A 20,730-nucleotide genomic window follows, 5' to 3' on the forward strand; every position below is an offset into this window, starting at 1 on the left:
GGCTCAGCGGCCATGGCTCACGGGCCAGCCGCTCCGCGGCACGTGGGATCTTCCCGGACCGGGGCACAAACCCGCGTCCCCTGCATCGGCAGGCGGACTCTCAACCACTGCGCCACCAGGAAAGCCCTATATCACTGTTTTTTAAGTGGTACTATTCATCAGTTTGTAGGTTAATATTGGGTTTCATTACTTTAAATAATTGGACAGTTTGCTTCTAGGTTAAATTTCACAAACTAGCTTAAGGTTGGCACTTGAGATATTGTGCTTACTTTCTCTATCCTTGGTTCGGATTCCTGCACCTTGCCCTGTGTCTCTCTGTGTGAGTTGGAAATGGATGAGAAGAAGCAGAATAAAGATTTACCTCCTTGAGTGTCTTGGCAGTCCAGGAGATCATGCTATACTTCTCTTTTGACAACTTGTCTCTCGTCAGTTGCCTTCCCCAGATAGTTGACTTACATTTTTTAAATTGTTTTAGCAAACTGAAGCCTTATTTCCACAGTAGGACAGACTGGCTTCTTTCCCTATTTTGCCCCCAAATTGGCTAAGAATAATAGCCTTGTTCTTTGGTTTTTCAGTTCATATCTGAGTTCAGTTCATATTTGCCTTTTTTGGCTAGCAAATTATTATTTTATTTTTTGGTGATGTATTTAGCACAGTATTCTGAAGGTGAAGGGGACTTGGATTTAGTTATGTTTCAAGATATATTAAATATTTCCACATGCAGTCTATGCATCCTAATTTGATTAAAGCCACTTTTATAGGAGTAAAACGGAAGGAAAATTTGGGGTTAGTTTAAGGAAATATTTACATTTTTCCTAAGACGTAAATTCCATGGTAACTGGTAACCTCTATTTTAGCCACCAGCCTTATGAAACAATGTGCAGGAAAGCATATAGATAGATGGAAGAACATTTATGTAAACATACCTTAATGTGCAAAAAAACCTTTAAGTTCATTAAAAAATGTGTTATTTGAAATCCTGTTATGTCTCCATTGTATGAAGTGTTTGCCTATTAAAATTCTCTTACTCTAGGATGTGGATTACTCCCTTTTTTTTTTTTTTTTTTTTGCGGTACGTGGGCCTCTCACTGTTCTGGACTCTCCCGTTGCGGAGCACAGGCTCCAGACGCGCAGGCTCAGCAGCCATGGCTCACGGGCCCAGCTGCTCCGTGGCATGTGGGATCTTCCCGGACCAGGGCACGAACCCGTGTTCCCTTCAACGGCAGGCGGACTCTCAACCACTGTGCCACCAGGGAAGCCTCTCCCATTTTTGATTGGGGATTTTAGCGACATCATTCTTGGTGATTATTGTAAAAAACACAGAAATGTCAATAGCCTTTTAAACCAAAATTTAGAGTAATGGACTTTGGATTATCCTTTTCAACTGCTGTGGTGTGTGTGAATGCAACAAAAAAAACCCCAGGATTTTGTATTTCAGCACAAGTATTTTTCTAGCATTGATTATTATGTAGATTATTGCTACAAGTATTATTAGTGTGCTATATTAAGTAGATAATATTCACAGTTTTAAAGGATAAAATACAACTTGGAAGAAATATTTTCCCCTATTTTTGGTATTCTAATTGCTTTCAGATTACTTTTTTAAAATCACTTTTACTTCCTTTGTTAATGTTTGAGGAAAAAGACAATACAGGATAAGTTTTGGGGATTGAATTATTATATAATACTGCATCTCTAAAGTTTGAGATTCGGCAATATTTGGGAAGATGCGGGAGATCGTTTACTGTGGATATATGGATTTTCTCAAGTTCTTTGTTTTTGGCATATAGTTTGAAAAATCATATTTCTTTAGGTGACTGTCCCAAAGGAGGTAAATGAGGCCCAGTTTTTTTTTAAATTTTTGAGTAGCTACTTAAATGGTAATAAAAAATTGCTATGAAGAAAAAGAAATGGATGGGTTAGTAATATGTTTATTTTTATAAGCTGTAAAGTAATATATAAGTAAAGTGTTATATATGGCAAAAGTGGCCATAAGAGTCCTGCACTGTAGGAGGACATTGGTGTTTGTTGGGTTTTATGGCATGACAAGTCTCTCGTGCCACCCTTTCCTGTACTGGTCCAGAAAGCTGGTATCAAAATGCCCTATTGCCCACACTTGAATACTTTAACTCCTTTGTTTCCATGTTGACATAAGTGCCGTGCTGCCTTTTCCCAGTTTCCCCCCAATTGGGCAAGGCAATAAGCTTTGCTAGGGTAAGAATAGTCTGTTTTGCTCCACTTGTATCCTTAGTGTCAAGCACATTGCTTGGTATGTAACAGGAGTTTAATAAATATAGATAGAAAAATTTAATGAAAAAATATTAAATGTGAAATGGAATAAGATTGTCACTTATGTTTAATAATAATTACTACCATGAAAATTCAGCTTAACTCTTTGGAAATATATTGGATTTCCAAGCCATCTCTTAATATCAGATACCTCATTAAAATAGCTTTTCAGGAAAAAAATGGAACACTATCATACTGAATAGATATCCTGATTAGAGATATCTTAAAATATGGGGGAGTGTCTACTGGAATGAAAGAAATATGGTATTATGGAGCTTAATTTCTTAGGTTGGAAAAAAGTTTTATTTCCTTGTTTACTTATTCCGATGTGGAGCTGTATTTTTTGTCTACATTGTTGTGGAAAGTACTGCTTCAGTCAGTTCATATGAGTATTTATTCCAGCACCCTTTTTTAATATAATTGTCACAAAATGAAGTAGTACCAGATGCATCCTTAAGTAATTTGTTATAATCACAAACATTTTCTTTGTTTAAAACTGCTTTTTATACTACCGTTGGAAGAGGTAATGTATAGATTTGGTATATTAAGTATTTGTCGTACATCCACTTTACAGAACGCTTGAAAATATTTTGATAAATTTTAGTATATTGGATGAACCTAAAGGAAAGAAAAGTTATATAAATATTGAGTATATACTGCCAATAATGAAAACTAAAGCTCAGTTTCACATTAGCCAAGCTTACTGAATTCCACTGCTGGTTTCCTAAATGCTGTGGCTTTTTAAAGGATTCATAGGAAAAAATTTCTGCTCATAAAATCTTCTTCTTTTTTTTTTTTTTTTTTGCGGTACGCGGGCCTCTCACCGCTGTGGCCTCTCCCGTCGCGGAGCACAGGCTCCAGGACGCGCAGGTTCAGCGGCCATAGCTCACGGCCCCAGCCGCTCCGCGGCCCAGACCGGGGTGCGAACCCGTGTCCCCTGCATCGGCAGGCGGACTCTCAACCACTGCGCCACCAGGGAAGCCCAATCTTCTTCTTTTTTAAAAAATAAATTTATTTATTTATTTATGGCTGCGTTGGGTCTGTTGCACACAGGCTTCTCTAGTTGCAGCGAGTGGGAGCTACTCTTCATTGCAGTATGCACGCTTCTCATTGTGGTGACTTCTCTTGTTGCGGAGCTCGGGCTCTAGGCGAGTGGGCTTCAGTAGGTGTGGTGCATGGGCTCAGTAGTTGTGGCTTGTGGGCTCTAGAGCACAGGCTCAGTAGTTGTGGCGCATGGGCTTAGTTGCTTCGTGGCATGTGGGATCTTCCTGGACCAGGGCTCGAACCTGTGTCCCCTGCATTGGCAGGAGGATTATTAACCACTGTGCCAGCAGGGAAATCCCCAAATCTTCTTTTTAAAAGTAGTTTCAGGGAATGTTATGGAATGCCTTTGCTAAGGTTAAGTGGTCAAGAGCTGTTGCTTCACACACTGAGTACATCTCTATTAAATGACTAGACATTGTCTTTTAACTTTGCTACTGCATGTATCTTGACAAATCTGCAGGATTTAAGTGGGTTAAATGTTATTCCTGGATGGGAATTCTGATTTTTGAGAAGCCCTAAAATCTCTTTCTACTAAGTGAGCCTTATCAGTGAATTATATGTGATAAGAAGATAATTGAGGGCTTCCTTGGTGGCGCAGCAGTTAAGAATCTGCCTGCCAATGCAGGGGACATGGGTTTGAGCCCTGGCCCGGGAAGATCCCACATGCTGCGGAGCAACTAAGCCCATGTGCCACAACTGCTGAGCCTGCACTCTAGAGCCTGTGAGCCGCAACTTCTGAGCCCATGTGCCACAACTACTGAGCCCATGTGCCACAGCTACTGAAGCCCACAGGCCTAGAGCCCGTGCTCTGCAACAAGAGAAGCCACGACAACGAGAAGCCCACGCACGACAACAAAGAGTAGCCCCCGCTCACCACAACTAGAGAAAACCTGTGCACAGCAACAAAGACCTAATACAGCCAAAAATAAAAACAAATAAATAAATTTATTTAAAAAAAGAAGATAATTGAAATTAAAATGTTCATTTTGCCTCCCACCAGGAATTAAGTCCTTTTACAGAGCATCTAAACTTGCACTCAAAGTTACACCCCTACTCCTGCTACTTTTTCAAGCAGAAGTGACATAATTTTTTAATTTGTTAAATATTGAACTGGCAAAATGACCAAACAAAAATATTTTTGATGGATGTGATGAGATTAATATGCAGTTATGTTAAAATATATGAAAAAGGTCAAATTTATCTTTTAATTAATTCCTTTTTATAAAATAGGCCAAATATATATATATATTTTTAAATAAACCTTTCATCTCTGAATACATGAAAATTCTAGCATGGTAATATCTGTGTTTTTCTGTTATGGACCAAAGAGTTTGAAGGCAGAGTATCTCAGTATAATTTATTTTGGGAATGTCATCTGTCATACTTTAGGTAAAAGTGAAGTGAAGGCATTTGTGTTAATATTTCATAAGTTTATTTTCCTCTTTCATAAATACTATTTTGAAAACTCTAGCTGGGGGTATTATATACTCTACTTTTTTAGGTCCTAATAAATTGGTTGAACTTGTGACATTGTTTCCTTGAACATTTTTGGAATTAAAAATAAATTTGCAGCTTAGATTTGGCAGTGAATTGTTAGATAACAATGCCAGAAGCATGGTCCATGAGAGAAATAATAAGTTGTACTTAATTAAAATTAAAAACTTCCGCTCTGTGTAAAGCTACACACTGGGGGAAAATATTTATAAAACACATATCTGATAAAAGACTTGTGTCCATAATATAGAAAGAACTCTTGAAACACAACAAAAAGCCCAATCAAAAAGTGGCAAAAAGGTCTGAATAGACACCTCAGTGAAGAAGATATACAAATGGAAAATAAGCATATGAAAAGATGCCCCATATCATACTTCATTAGGGAATTGTAAGTTAAAACAACAGTGAGATTCCTCTACACATCTATTAGAATGGCTAAAACTTTTTTTTTTATGTTTCTTTTTTTTTTTTTACATCTTTATTGGAGTATAATTGCTTTACAATGGTGTGTTAGTTTCTGCTTTATAACAAAGTGAATCAGTTATACATATACATATGTTCCCATATCTCTACTCTCCTGTGTGTCCCTCCCTCCCACCCTCCCTATCGCACCCCTCTAGGTGGTCACAAAGTGCTGAGCTGATCTCCCTGTACTATGCGGCTGCTTCCCACTAGCTATCTATTTTACGTTTGGTAGTGTATATATGTCCATGCCACTCTCTCACTTTGTCACAGCTTACCCTTCCCCCTCCCCATATTCTCAAGTCCATTCTCTAGTAGGTCTGTGTCTTTATTCCTGTCTTACCCCTAGGTTCTTCATGACATTTTTTTTTCTTAAATTCCATATATATGTGTTAGCATATGGTATTTGTCTCTCTCCTTCTGACTTACTTCACTCTGTATGACAGACTCTAGGTCCATCCACCTCATTAGAAGTAGCTCAATTTCGTTTCTTTTTATGGCTGAGTAATATTCCATTGTATATATGTGCCACATCTTCTTTATCCATTCATCCGATGATGGACACTTAGGTTGTTTCCATCTCCTGGCTATTGTAAATAGAGCTGCAATGAACATTTTGGTACATGACTCTTTTTGAATTATGGTTTTCTCAGGGTATATGCCCAGTAGTGGGATTGCTGGGTCATATGGTAGTTCTATTTGTAGTTTTTTAAGGAACCTCCATACTGTTCTCCATAGTGGCTGTACCAATTCACATTCCCACCAGCACTGCAAGAGTGTTCCCTTTTCTCCACACCCTCTCCAGCACTTATTGTTTCTAGATTTTTTGATGATGGCCATTCTGACAGCTGTGAGATGGTATCTCATTGTAGTTTTGATTTGCATTTCTCTAGTGTTTAATGATGTTGAGCATTCTTTCATTTATTTGTTGGCAGTCTGTATATCTTCTTTGGAGAAATGTCTATTTAGGTCTTCTGCCCATTTTTGGATTGGGTTGTTTGTTTTTTTGTTATTGAGCTGCATGAGCTGCTTGTAAATTTTGGAGATTAATCCTTTGTCAGTTGCTTCATTTGCAAATATTTTCTTCCATTCTGAGGGTTGTCTTTTGGTCTTGTATATGGTTTACTTTGCTGTGCAAAAGCTTTTAACTTTCATTAGGTCCCATTTGTTTGTTTTTGTTTTTATTTCCATTTCTCTAGGAGGTGGGTCAAAAAGGATCTTGCTGTGATTTGTGTCATAGAGTGTTCTGCCTATGTTTTCCTCTAAGAGTTTGATAGTTTCTGGCCTTACATTTAGGTTTTTAACCCATTTTGAGCTTATTTTTGTGTATGGTGTTAGGGAGTGATCTAATCTCATATTTTTACATGTACCTGTCCAGTTTTCCCAGCACCACTTATTGAAGAGGCTGTCCTTTCTCCACTGTACATTCCTGCCTCTTTTATGAAAGATAAGGTGACCATATGTGTGTGGGTTTATCTCTGGGCTTTCTCTCCTGTTCCATTGATCTATATTTCTGTTTTTGTGCCAGTACCATACAGTCTTGATTACTGTAGCTTTGTAGTATAGTCTGAAGTCAGGGAGCCTGAATCCTCCAGCTCCGTTTTTCGTTCTCAAGATTGCTTTGGTTCTTTGAGGTCTTTTGTGTTTCCATACAAATTGTGAAATTTTTTGTTCTAATTCTGTGAAAAATGCCATTGGTAGTTTGATAGGGATTGCATTGAATCTGTAGATTGCTTTGGGTAGTAGAGTCGTTTTCACAATATTGATTCTTCCAATCCAAGAACATGGTATATCTCTCCATCTATTTGTATCATCTTTAATTTCTTTCATCAGTATCTTATAATTTTCTGCATATAGGTCTTTTGTCTCCTTAGGTAGGTTTATTCCTAGATATTTTATTCTTTTTGTTGCAGTGGTAAATGGGAGTGTTTTCTTGGTTTCACTTTCAGATTTTTCATCATTAGTGTATAGGAATGCCAGAGATTTCTGTGCATTAATTTTGTATCCTGCTACTTTACCAAATTCATTGATTAGCTCTAGTAGTTTTCTGGTAGCATCTTTAGGATTCTCTATGTATAGTATCATGTCATCTGCAAACAGTGACAGCTTTACTTCTTCTTTTCCGATTTGGATTCCTTTTATTTCCTTTTCTTTTCTGATTGCTGTGCGTAAAACTTCCAAAACCATGTTGAATAAGAGTTGTGAGAGTGGGCAACCTTGTCGTGTTCCTGATCTTAGTGGAAATGGTTTCAGATTTTCACCATTGAGGATGATGTTGGCTGTGGGTTTGTCATATATGGCCTTTATTATGTTGAGCAAAGTTCCCTCTATGCTTACTTTCTGCAGGTTTTTTATCATAAATGGGTGTTGAATTTTGTCGAAAGCTTTCTCTGCATCTATTGAGATGATCCTATGGTTTTTCTCCTTCAATTTGTACATATGGTGTATCACGTTGATTGATTTGCATATATTGAAGAATCCTTGCATTCCTGGAATAAACCCCACTTAATCATGGTGTATGATCCTTTTAATGTGCTGTTGGATTCTGTTTGTTAGTATTTTGTTGAGGATTTTTCCCTCTATGTTCATCAGTGATATTAGCCTGTAGTTTTCTTTCTTTGTAACATCCTTGTCTGGTTTTGGTATCAGGATGATGGTGGCCTCGTAGATGAGTTTGGGAGTGTTCCTCCCTCTGCTATATTTTGGAAGATTTTGAGAAGGATAGGTGTTAGCTCTTCTCTAAATGTTTGATAGAATTCGCCTGTGAAGCCACCTGGTCCTGGGCTTTTGTTTTTTGGAAGATTTTTAATCACAGTTTCAATTTCACTGCTTGTGATTGGTCTGCTCATATTTTCTGTTTTTTCCTGATTCAGTCTTGGCACGTTGTTCATTTCCAAGAATTTGTCCATTTCTTCCAGGTGTTCCGTTTTATTGGCATAGAGTTGCTTGTAGTAATCTCCCATGATCTTTTGTATTTCTGCAGTGTCAGTTGTTACTTCTCCTTTTTCATTTCTAATTCTATTGATTTGAGTCTTCTCCCTCTTTTTCTTGATGCATCTGGCTAATGGTTTATCTATTTTGTTTATCTTCTCAAAGAACCAGCTTTTAGTTTTATGGATCTTTGCTCTTGTTTCTTTCATTTCTTTTTCATTTATTTCTGATCTGATCTTTATGATTTCTTTCCTTCTGCTAACTTTGGGGTTTTTTTGTTCTTCTTTCTCTAATTGCTTTAGGTGCAAGGTTAGGTTGTTTATTCGAGATGTTTCCTGTTTCTTAAGGTAGGATTTTATTGCTATAAACTTCCCTCTTAGAACTGCTTTTGCTGCATCCCATAGGTTTTGGGTCATTGTGTCTCCATTGTCATTTGTTTCTAGGTATTTTTTGATTCCTCTTTGATTTCTTCAGTGATCACTTCGTTATTAAGTAGTGTATTGTTTAACCTCCATGTGTTTGTATTTTTTACAGATCTTTTCCTGTAATTGATATCTAGTCTTATAGCGTTGTGGTTGGAAAAGATAGTTGATACAATTTCAATTTTCTTAAATTTACCAAGGCTTGATTTGTGACCCAAGATATGATATATCCTGGAGAATGTTCCATGAGCACTTGAGAAAAATGTGTATTCTGTTGTTTTTGGAAGGAGTGTCCTATAAATATCAATTAAGTCCATCTTGTTTAATGTATCATTTAAAGCTTGTGTTTCCTTATTTATTTTCATTTTGGATGATCTGTCCATTGGTGAAAGTGGGGTGTTAAAGTCCCCTACTATGAATGTGTTACTGTCGATTTCCCCTTTTATGGCTGTTAGTATTTGCCTTATGTATTGAGGTGCTCCTATGTTGGGTGCATATATATTTATAATTGTTATATTTTCTTCTTGGATTGATCCCTTGATCATTATGTAGTGTCCTTCCTTGTCTCTTGTAACATTCTTTATTTTAATGTCTATTTTATCTGATATGAGTGTTGCTACTCTAGCTTTCTTTTGATTTCCATTTGCATGGAATATCTTTTTCCATCCCCTCACTTTCAGTCTGTATGTGTCTCTAGGTCTGAAGTGGTTCTCTTGTAGACAGCATATATATGGGTCTTGTTTTTGTATCCAGAATGGCTAAAATTTGAAACACTGACAACACCAAATGCTGTGAGGATGGGGAGCAACAGAAGTTCTCAGTCACTGCTGGTGGGAATGTAAAATGGTAAAGCCACTTTGTAATACTGGCAGTTTTTTACAAAACTAAACATAGCCTTACCATAGGACCTAGCATTGAAGCTCCTAGGTATTTACCCAAATGAGTTGAAAAGTTATGTCCACATAAAAACCAGCACATGATGTTTATAGCGGCTTTATTCATAATTGCCAAAGCTTGGAAGCTACTGAGATGTCCTTCAGTAGGTGAATGGATAAGCTCTGGTACATCCATACAATGGAATATAATTCAGCTAAAAATAAATCAGCTATCTAGCCATAAAAACACATGGAAGAACCTTAAACACTTATTGCTAAATGAAAGAAGCCAATCTGAAAAGACTACCTAGTGTATGATTACAGCCATATGACATTCTGGAAAAGGCAACACTATGGAGATAGTAAAAAGATCAGTGGTTACTAGGGGTTGGAGGACAGAGGAGGAATGAACAGTTGGGGTACAGAGGATTTTTAGGGAAGTGAAACTATTCTGTATGTTATGGTAATGATGGATGCATGACATTATGTATTTGTCAAAACCTATAGAACTGTACAACATGAAGAATAGCCCTTAATGTAAACTATGGAGTTAATAATAATGTATCAATATTGGTTCATCAGTTATAACAAATATACCACACCAATGAAAATCATGATAGAGGAAATTAAGGGTGGTAGTTATGGAGAGGGAGTGTATCTTTTACTCTCTGCTCAGTTTTTTTAATAAACCTAAAATTACTTTAAGAAATAAAGTATATTAATGTTAAAAATTTTGAAAAGAAAAAAAATTTGCTCACAAAGTCTGGTGAGATGTCAGTGCTCTTTGTCTAAATAGTATTAGTAATGATGATTATCCTCATAGTGAATAATTTATACATTCGTTGCTACGAATAGGATTACTTGATAAGATGTAAAGAGTAAAATTTCAGGGCTTTGCTTCATATAATTTATTTGTTAACTCATTTTATGAGAGTATTTGTTTTGCCTTGAGATCATTGGTTCTTGCCAAAGGAAAAGTGCAAAATTGGTTGATAGTTAAGTAAATAAAATACTTTTAACTTATAAGACTTAATATCTAGTGAAGACTTAAATTTAGAAAACATGATAGTACTTAAAAATTCAGTGCAAGCTTTCAGTTTTTATAATGAAAAAAAAAAACCAGGCAACTGAAATCTTGTTATAGTCCTATAATTAAGAAAATATACGTGTGGGATATATTTAGTTCATTTTATGTAAGGGACCATTACCATTTCAAGTTTTATTATATAGTAGATCTATATAATACATTACAAATTTTTTGGCTTTCTGAAAAATAATAGGTTGAGTTTAGCATCTTTTAACAGTGAAGATTTTATCTAAGTACAGGTTCACAGTCCATTACCCGGAACTCTTGGAGCCAGAACTTTCTGAATTTTTGAAAGGTTATATGATTCATACACTTTATGTAATGCCCTCAGCAGGGTCTAGGACAGTACCTTGTAATCAAAGACACTAATTTTTATGTAGTGAAATAAGACTAGTAAAAATAAGTGGGGTAAATAAAGGCTGGGGTCATTCCTTCATTTGTTCAGGTTAGGCTTTGGTGCCAAATATCATGAAAGAACTAGGATTTTGAGGGCTTTGGGTTTTAGAATAAGGGATTATGGGCCTTTTAATGAAAGCTGATTTAAAATTATTTATTTCTTAGTCATGTTATGTGGTTACTTTAAACAAATATTTGAAAATCCTAAGTTTAGTTTTGGTTGAGAAGCAGGACCTATGGTTAAAAGTGTAGGCTTAGAACTGTTTATGTGAAACGAACTCATTTGTGATTGGAGTGCAGGGTTAGTGATGTAAGCCATAAAAGATGAACATGTCCAATGCAGTACAGTGATTTTTGAATATTACCTTATTCAGTAACTGTGAAGTATGAGCAAAAATATTATCCTGTAAAGAACATTTTGGTCTTTCCCTGTAGCTACAAATAGCTTATATTTCATATCTGGCTTTAATATTCTACTCTAGCCAAATTATTGTGGGCTCCATCTTTAAATAAGAATTTTAAAAGGGTCTCCACCATTTCTGTCAATTATCTTTAAGCTTCCATATTTAGAATGAGAACGAGATAGCATTTTAAAAATGGCAATTTACTACTTTATCATGAACCTGTGTTTCTAACACGACAAGAAATGAAATTCTGTTTACCTGTAGAAAGAAAAATTTTTGTGTTTTTACACCTGTTTTTGGACTACGAACAGTCAACACCAGTTCAGAGTGTGGTTCAGAAAGGTAACCTACTTTCAGAAGGCAGGTCCCAGTTGCTGCATCTCTGGCATCAGGGAAGGTAACAGCAGTGAGGAATCTTTTTAATCAGACTTTCCGAAGGCTGTCTTGGCTTAGAGGGCTGGGTGAGTGTGAGAGGAGGTTAGATTTGGGATCTTGTTAAATCTAGGGAAATATAAGCAGAGGTCACTGGCAGGACAATAAGAGTGGGGAGAATGGTCTAGTGATTCACTGATTTTCTTGGTAGAATATGTGGGATTGTATATGTTTTCAATCGAATATATTCTTATACTTGAGTATTAATCTTCTGATACACTTAAAGGCATCCTTTTAGAAGCCATCAAAATTTGAGAGAAAAAATGAAATTTCTGACAAGTTAATTTCTCTGTAACTTGGGGGAGTATGCCCTTGTGTAATTTTAGCAGCAGATTTCCTGTTTCCAATGTGGAGAGTAACTGCTTTGTGGGACCCAGTAAGAAAAATCACTGGACAAGGAGATGGAAAGAGCAACTGCAAAGGCACCCATTTTGTTTACTGTAAAATTTTGTTTACTCTCTAAGAAAAGATTATAATTGGGTACTCATTGGTTTAGAATTTTTGCATATATGGTAAATGGAAGGCTGTGTTTGTTCTATCATTTATTGAGTGTCTTTTGTGTCTGAGGTGCTTCTGTGTTATAGATTCTTACCTCATAACAACTCTCTGAGGTTGGCAGGTATTTCTCTTTTATAGCTACTAAGAGGCCAAGTTGGGATTTTAACCCCACCAAGTCTGCGTCCTCTGTTGTTCACATTCTTTTTGACAGTCCCTTATTGTTTTCAGTGTGGTGTGGGTCTCTTTTGATGGAAAGTAGGTAAATCCAGTAAACTCTTTTGGTTTTCTTTTATCAGTTAAAAGTTGTGAATTTGAGTCTAGGTGGTGAAGATTAGATTAGAGAAGAGTGGTGGGAAACTTGGGTTAGTGTGATAGCAGCCACCAAAGCATGTAGTGGAGCTTATCTGTCTAGGTTGACTTTATCACCTAGAAGAATTTCTGAATCATGATCTAGACTCGTTGAGGGAAAATCTGAATTTGAATCTTGTTTCTTAGCTCTACTCCTGAAATTCAGTATGACATTATGCAATGTTCTGTTCATATATATTCCTCTAACTATAAAAAGGATGCTTTTTGGTTTATCAGAAAGCCATGAGAAGAGGGTTTGTTTCATTGATGCCAACACCTAACCTATCTCAAAGTCTGTCCTTGTTCTTGCTCCGGACGCGCAGGCTCAGCGGCCATGGCTCACGGGCCTAGCCACTCCGCGGCATGTGGGATCTTCCCGGACCGGGGCACGAACCCGTGTCCCCTGCATCGGCAGGTGGACTGTCAACCACTGCGCCACCAGGGAAGCCCTGTCCTTGTTCTTAAGAAGAGAGTTCACTGATTTAACTCCCAGTATAGTAAACCACTTTGGTATACTTTGGAGAAAGGCACTGCCAGTTATCCGTCATTTATGCAGGAGTCTAATGCTTTGCTTGTACTTCTTTCCTTGATCTTTTCTCATTGTCTGTCTTTACTGCTCATTTTGGGCTTAAATATGCTTTTCTCTGGACCTTAAAGCAACTCTAGAAGAATGCATGGTCGTTTATTGTACTTGATATACTTCAGTAGCTTCCTTGGGAATTTTTTAAGAATAAACTGCTCTTCCCCCTCCAGTTTAATAAGAAATTTTCAGTTCCCTTAACTTTTCTACCTCAGAGATCCTGTCCTTTGTCTGCCTCAGCCATTTACCTCCCATGTCATATCCTAGTTGATGCCATTTCTAATAACTTAAACCCCTCCATAATCTGAATTTTAAGCATTCTACTCTATAATCACCACCTTTATGCAAATAGTTCCTGTCAATCACCAGCAATTTCCAAGTTGTTAAATCCAGTGCTCTTCAGTCTTACTTGAATCTCTCAGCACCATAATAAAACATTTAGAAATGTTTTATTTTGAAAAAATTGTAGACTCATAGAAGTTGAAAAAATAGTTCAGAGTTCCCATGTACCCATCACACAGCTCCCCCCAAAGATGACATCTTACGTAACAATGGTTAAATCATCAGTACTGTTAACCAGAATACAGACCTTATTCAGATATCACCAGTTTTTACATGCACTCTTTTTGTGTATGTGTATAATTCTGTGAAATTTATCACTTGTATAGATTCATATAACCATTATCACAGTCAGGGTTCAGAATTGTTCATCACCTTATGAAAACTCCCTCCTACCATCTCTCTGTGTCACATCCTCCCCCAATCCCTAACCCTTGGCAACCACTAACCTACTCTCTAGTATACCTACTATAATTCTATCAAGTATGTTATATAAATGGATTCATACAATATTTATCCTTTTTAAATGGACTTTTTTTCCCCTTGGAGTTATACCCTTGAGATCTATCCAAGTTGTTGAGTGCATCAATGATGTGTTGGTTTTTTTCTTTTCTATTGAGTAGTGTTCTGATATATGGATGTATCACAGCTTACTTATCTGTTTGTCTGTGAAGGACATGTAGGTTATTTCCAGTTTTTGACTGTTACAAATAAAGCTCTATGAACATGTGTCTACAGGTTTTTGGGTGAATACAAGTTTAAATTTTTCCAGGGTAGATAGCCAGTAATAGGATTTCTAGATCTTTTGGTAAATATATGTTTAAATTTATAAGAAACTGCCAAACTGTTTTCCAGAGTGGTTGAACCATTTTGTATTCTCACCAGCAGTATATAATGTTCTGCATCTTCACCAGCACTAGTATTGTCAGTATTTTTTATTTTTACCATCTGTAAGTGTGTAGTAATATCTCATTAGGGTTTTCATTTTCTTTTCTGTAATGGCTACTGATGTTGAACATCTTTTCATGTGCTTGCTTGCTATCCATGCGTACCTCTTTGGTGAAGCGTATGTTCAAGTCTTTGCTCATTTTCGGATTAGATTTTTTGGAACTCTGTAGTTTAGGGAGATCTTCATATATTCTGGTATAGAAAGTCTTGTTGAATATGAGATTTGCAAGTATTTTTTTTTTTACCAGTCTGTAGCTTATCTTTTCATTTTCTTGAAAGTATCTTTTGAGAGCACACGTTTTTGGTTTTGATGAATCAAGTTTATGAATATACATTTTTGTCTTTTATAGACTCTGCTTTTGATGTTATGTCTAAGAATTCTTCACCTAACCCTATTACAAAGACTTTTTTCTATATTTTCTTCGAAGAGTTTTATAATTTTCTGTGTTCTGCTTATCTCTGTGATCCATGTTGTGTTGAGTTTTGCATGATGGGTGAGGTTTAGGTCAAGGTTCATCTTTTTTGTGTGTGTGTCTGTATGGGTGACCAATTGTTCCAACATCATTTGCTAAAACGACTCTTCTTTCTCCATTGAGTTGCTTTTGTACTTTTGTAAAAAATAAAAAAAATTAGTTGGCTGTCCTCTTGTGGGTCTATTTCTGGACTCTGTTCTTGCTTCATTGATATACTATATGTCTTTCCTTCCTCTTATACCACACTCTCTTGATTACTGTAGTTGTATATTGGTGGTAAGAAAAGATATACTGAGTAGCTTAAAATCAAATGGGAAAAAATAAAATATAGTACATTTTTCTAAAAAAAAATTCAGGAAGTATTATTCCTTCAAGTTTATTATTCTTTTTCAAATTTGCTTTAGCTGTCTAGTTCCCTTGCTTTCCCACATAAATTTTAGAATCAATCTATCTATGAAAAAACCTGGCTGGAATTTTGATAAGAATTGCATTAAAAGCTGTAGATCAATTTGGGCAGAATTGACATCTTTACTTTGTTAAATATTCCAGTCCATGAAGATGATATATCTTTTCATTTATTTAGGTCTTTGATTTTTTTCACCACTGTTTTGTAGTTTTCAGCATACAGATCCTATATTTTATTAGGTTTATACCTAAATATTGCAGTTTTCTGAACTATTATAAATGGTATTATGTTTTTAATTTTGGTTTCCAATTGTTCATTGCTACTATATAGAAGTATGATTGATTTTTATGGGTTGACCTTATATCCTATGATCTTGCTACACACACTTATTAGTTCTAGGAGTTTTGGGATAGATTTCTTGGGGTTTTCTATACTCTCCTGGTTTTAATTCTACTTTAGTGGCTGCTTTTTCTCATTCTACTTTGCAACTTCCTTCTCTTCTTCCTGACCTTTTAATTTTGCAGTTCTCCAGGTATCAGTCCTTGGGTCCTCTTTTCTCCTCTATACTCATTCTTTGGTGATCTCATCCAGTTTCATGGCTCTAATACCACCTCTATGTTAAATTTATATCTTCAGCCTGGACCTTTCCCCTAGTGAACCTTACATCCAGCTGCCTCCCTGACATCTCTACTAATAGGCAACTCAAACTTGATGCATCCAAGTATGAACTCTTGGATTTATTCCTTGCTCCCCCTATTCAGTCTCTAGTCTTCCTCATCTCAGTTAATCCAACTTTAAACTTTTGGTCTCCCAAATCGAAAATCTTAGGATCATTATTGACTCCTCATTTCTCACACTCATATCCAGTCCATCTATCAGTAAATACCGTTGATGCTACTTTCAAAATAAATCCAGAATTTGACCACGGTAAGACCCGTGCCATTACCTGCAGTCCCTTCCCAACTCAAGCCTGTGCCTTGTACAGAGCAGTAGGAACTCAGTTAATTGTTAAATAATTGAATTGAATAATTGCTTCTTTATTAGAGAAATCTCTGAGATCTTCCTCTAGTTGAATTATAATGTCCCTTAATGTTGAGAGAAATAGCAATTATTTTTACATCTTCCTTAAGTTTCCTGCATTCTTAAGACTGTGATTATGGATTCTTAAGACTGTGATTACGGATGCCACTCTTTCCTGGGCACCTGATATGTTTTATATACATATAATGGAATACTATTCTGCAATAAAAAGGAACAAAATACCAATCTATGCTACACCATGGATGAAACTTAAAACAAAAATTTTTCCTGGAGGCATTTGTGTAGTTTTCACTGGAAGAGTTCCCTTAACGTGTAAAAAAGTTTTTTTTTTTTTTTTTTTTTTTTTTTTTTTTTTTTTTTTATGCGTTACGCGGGCCTCTCACTGTTGTGGCCTCTCCCGTTGCGGAGGACAGGCTCCGGACGCGCAGGCTCAGCGGCCATGGCTCACGGGCCCAGCCGCTCCGCGGCATGTGGGATCTTCCCAGACCGGGGCACGAACCCGTGTCCCCTGCATCGGCAGGCGGACTCTCAACCACTGCGCCACCAGGGAAGCCCGTAAAAAAGTTTTTAACCATAGTTTCTCAGTTTTGCTGGACACTCCATCACCAATCTTTCTAAAACAGTTGTTAGCATTTATATTATGGTTTCGAGGTCCTTATTATTTGTGTAAGGGGAAGTTGAAGAAGATGTTGTGCGACAATGATCTTATGTTGTCTTTTCCTGTCTCTGGTAAAAGGATGGAGAAGTGTTCTGGTGTGTTTAGTTTGTGGAAGCAATGAGTTATATATCACTTATTCTCTTTTGAACCATTATAAATATTCACTTGTAGAAGATGGAAAACTATATTTATTTATGGGTGAGTATGAGTTTACTATGCATAGAATCTGATTCTTAAATGGGGTAATATGACTAGCCACATGGGCATATTAAAAAGCAAAATGTGGGAATGTAAAGTGGTGCAGCTATTTTGGAAAAACAGTTTGGCAGTTTCTTAAAACATTAAACGTAAACTTACCACATGACCCAGACATTCCACTCCTAGGAGTCTACTCATTTGAAATGAAAATAATGTCCACACGAAGACTTGTACATGAATGTTTATAGTGATATTAGTCATAATAGACAAAAACTGGAAACAACCCAAGTATTCATTAACTGGTGACTAGATAAACCAAATGTAACATATACACACAATATACTATTTAGCAATAAAAAGGAACAAATGCATGCTACAACATGGATGAACCTCAGAAATATTATGCTAAGTGATATAAGCCACTTACAAAATACCGCATATTGTATGACTCCATTTTTATGAAATGTTCAGAAAAGGCAAATCTATGTAGATACAGAAAACATACGAGTGGTTGCCTGGGGTTGATGGTGGAAACAAAGGTTGAATGCAGATGGGCTCATGGGAATTTTTTGGGTAAGGAAAATGTTCTAAAACTGGATTGTGGTAGTGGTTGCACAACTCTCTACATTTACCAAAATCATTGAATTACGTATTTAGAGTGGATAAATTTTTTGGTTTGTAAATTATACCTCAATGAAGTTGTTTTAAAGAAGGAAATGAAAATGAATTTTGTAAACTGAAGTATTGAGGGAAACATTGTATGACAAATGCAGTCATTTGATAAATGATGAAAAGGGATTGTTTTAGAAATGTAATCTTTCAGGTAAAAGGAAAAGGGTATTTGATTTGAATAGATGAAAGAGTAAATGGAACCCTTCACTTTTGCCCTAAAATCTATAGTAAATGTCAAAGATAGCATCAGATATCTTTAAAATTTTGCATTTCTGTAACATTTGTATACTGTGGCTGGTAGAATAAATTGGTGGTGTAAAAAAACTTTTCTGAAACAGTTTGTCAAGGACCTTAACATTTATATCCTTTGCTATAATTCCACATAAAAAATATATTCTAAGGAAATAATTAGAAATGCAAACAAGGATTGGTATTTAGAAATGTTCATTATAGCATTATAGAGGGTAATCAAACAATAATAACCTACGTGGTCTCAAAATAGGGGGAATGATTATAATTGTTTTAGTTATGGCTCTGTTGGTTGCAAGGAGGAGAATCCCTTTCTAACTAGCTTAAGTGAAATTGGGTTTTGTTGAAAGGATACAAGGTACTTTAACAACCCCCCAAACAGCAAGATCAGTGCAGCCCTTTGGCAGCAGGGAACCAAAGCTGCTTTCACCTTTTCTCACTTTTGGGTCAGACTAGTCACTTCAGTTTTCTTTGCAGACCTGCTTTGTTTATCCTCAGCCTCTTCTCCTGCCAGTCTTCCAGTGCATTGATCAGTGCTGTTTACCAGCTCTGACTCAGTCTTTGTTCTAGTTCCAAAATTTCCAGAGCAGGACTCTGGACTAGCTCATCTTTTCCAGCGCTAAGTGGGTCAGTGAACAACTGGTGATTTGGTCTTCCTCTCCATCCTTCTTTGGGGGGTCTACATTCAGGTTTAGTTATTTAGTGAAAATGAAATGGCATTGGGTAATGACTTTGATGTAATACATCTCATGAGTTTATATGAGAGATTGCAAATATTAGTATTAATTTAAAACATTTTTAGGGCCTTCTGTGATACAATCTCTTCACTTAAACTCTCAGAAGGATAGTGTGCATTTGTGGTAGATTAATGCTTATTTTCTTATCATTTCTTACTAAAACCTCTGTGGTCTGGTTTCCACTCCTTCTTTATTGAAACCACTTTGGCTAAGTATGGCAATTGAAAACCCATTGGACACTGTGGACCAATCACCACCTCCTGAAATGATGCCACTTTCTCCTGACCTTCCCTCAGCCCACCAAGTCTGCTGCCTCAGTGGATCCTCTTGCTGTGCTCATCCCTTTAATATTGCTATTGCCCCATGCCTCGCCTTTCACTTCTTTTCACTTACGCAATTTCTTTTACCACTGTGACTTCAGGGATGCTTTATATCCCCAAATTCTGTCTCTATACCAGACCCCCTCTACTGAGATTCTGACTCTGATAACCAGCACCTTTTTGAATATCACCACTTAGAGCCTCACCAGTTTGTGTTCTTTTGAAACTTCATAGCTCTTTGTATCTCTGTTTATTCTCTGCTGTAATTATGTACTGTGCCTTATTCAACTTTGTATTCTTTGTATCATTTCACAAATTCCTTGCACAATGGATTCACTCAATACTTGCCCACTTGAATATTCCTGTTTTTAAAAATAGACTAATTAATACTTGCTTGTGATTTTGTTTCCCACAAATTTTTTTCTAAATCTAAGGGTAATTTCTTTTGTGGTACAAGGGAAAAAAACAACTTAACTGTTAATGGGTATGCTTAAGAACATTTTTCAATATATTTGGGTCTATTAATACAAATTTTTATTGAGAATAAGGATAGAAAGCCTACTGAGTTTTGGACACTAATCATATGTGGATTTAATTTCTGTACTACATACCTTTTCTTACTCCAAAAGAAAGAAATGCTAATTGAAAAATTCAACCAAATTGGAAATATGCATTGTAGACACTGAAAGTTTCCATTTTTATATATAGAGTTCTTACAAGTAAAATGAATTCTAGAAGTGGAGGTTCTTTGTAAATACAAAATAAATTTGATCATTGAGTTAGAGTTGAAGGCTGAGCGTTTAGTTATTGCAAAGGGCTGGCGACAATTAAAATTATAGATCTGAGTATTCACCTCCACAGTGTGTACTGTTAAGTGCAAAAGGTTTGTGCTGCAGCTGTGGTATTTGTATTAAAGGCTTGGGCATTTCACCCCTTCTTCTGTATGCAGACAATTTGGTGAATCAGAGGATAGTCTGAATTCAGATATGAGAGGTAGTATAAGGGTCAGTTAGCAAAGTCAGCTCTAGTTTAATTTCTTTTTTTTTAATGTTGCATTTACTAGAAATATAGCTTTGGGAAAGTTGTAAACATCTTAAAGACTTAAAAAAAAAACCAATAACCATTTGCCTTTTTAATTTGCATCTTCACTAGATAAATGGTACATGAAGCAAGAATAAATTAAATTCTAATTACTCCCTTTGCTAATAGAGAGCCTTAAGGGAAAAAGCCCTCTAATTCATAGTGAAAATGAAGTGTAAGGATTTTTTCTGACTTTCATTTACTTCCCTTTCTCTTCTCCTTCCCACCTAGTGTAATAAAATTGGCTAAGGCAATACTTTACTTTTATCATGAACCTGCAGGCTAAGAGTTATTAGATTTATTTGTCTTGTTTTATTTTATTGGTAAGAGATACCTTTCTTATAGCA

At 36.3% G+C, this 20,730-nt stretch overlaps 1 protein-coding gene across 2 annotated transcripts in view; it reads left to right on the forward strand.

Annotated features, from left to right (window-relative positions):
* The window catches only part of PLPP1 (phospholipid phosphatase 1), a 128,598-nt gene that overhangs the window by 38,482 nt on the left and 69,386 nt on the right, over positions 1 to 20,730 (forward strand). The window lies entirely within an intron of this gene.

This window comes from Phocoena sinus, chromosome 3 (genome assembly GCF_008692025.1).
Source record: "Phocoena sinus isolate mPhoSin1 chromosome 3, mPhoSin1.pri, whole genome shotgun sequence".
Taxonomy (NCBI): Eukaryota; Metazoa; Chordata; class Mammalia; order Artiodactyla; family Phocoenidae; genus Phocoena; species Phocoena sinus.